Raw genomic sequence first — 1,388 nt, forward strand, 5'->3', positions numbered from 1 at the left:
GAAAGTCGCCAGATATAGCAACAGTGTGAGAAAAATCATGCAATGGAGAGAGGTAGTTGTTGCTGCCCTCTGGTGGTCCGTCGCAAGTATTAATAAATCCTATTCATTATAACGAAAGATAAAAATAATTTGTGGATCCGCCCTGTAATTCGGAACCACTCCAAAATATAATCAGGTCCAGGGTACTTTGGGTAGAATATATGTAACAAGTATGAACATCATGGGGTTATTTGTTTTCGAGCTATGGTGCAAACAACAAGCCCATCCAGCCACCCACCCAATACTTACTTGGCTTAACACAAGCAGCGAAAGGTTGTGATTACGAAAACAACAGACCTGATGATATCAGAAACTGTTCAAAGAATTACAACAGTACCCAATAAATGAACACAAATAATCTTTATTTTCTATGATGACATTTACAGTGTGGTTACCTGAACATTTTCAACTTTAATACAAAGATGAGGAAACAAAATTGTCAATGTAAAGCAAATTGATATGAAGGCAAATATAAATGACTTTTTAAATTAATAGTATAGAGGTAACATTTTTTACAAAGCTTTAAATCCCCTTAAAATGTCTTAGACAAGAAAGGTTATCTTTTCTTAAAGCTACAGTATGTAAGACTTTAAAAAGATTTTAAACATTTCAATATCTCTATTAAAATTATGAATCAAGGGGGAACAATGAATGAGCTCCTATGTGATATCTGTCTTTTTATGTTTGGCTCTGCTACAGCAATTCTAAAATGTGGTGTCAGGAAACTACACCTGAGGTGACTCTTCCTATAGAGGTGTGGTCACACCTGGTTCAAAGCGTGCTGCACTAAGACTCAATCAGCAACACGGGGCATTCTTCTACAGATATATTTGGGCGAGTAGGTTTATTTACCCCAAAAACCATGACTGTGATTGAAGCAGACTGAATTTACCCTGGCAGACTGAATGTTCCCTCGCTGCTATCTCGTAGCAGACTTGCAGGGCAAAAGTTACACACTGTAGCTTTAATTCTGAAATATTGTATTCCTGTCAGCACACCAAGCCACAGCACCAACAATACTACTGAAACTGAAAATCTTAAATGTTGTATTCTTAACATACTTCAGCAGGAGTTACTGAAAAGCACAAGTACAGTACATACGCACATCTTTAATGAAGTAGTTTGGTATTTAGCATCATAAGCCCAGTTAGAAGTTCATTTACGATCATATACTGTACAACGGTCCATATACATAATAATTTTGACAGACTTTGCACTGTTGAGATATTAGTGCTCATTGCTCATGTCACGCTACTGAAAGTAAACAATGAGTCCCATAGAGATCCACAATGCCCATAGAGATACATTACATGGTCAGCTGATGGTTCTCTATGAGCATACATTATATG

This window comes from Borostomias antarcticus (assembly GCF_949987555.1).
Source record: "Borostomias antarcticus genome assembly, chromosome: 1".
Lineage (NCBI taxonomy): Eukaryota > Metazoa > Chordata > Actinopteri > Stomiiformes > Stomiidae > Borostomias > Borostomias antarcticus.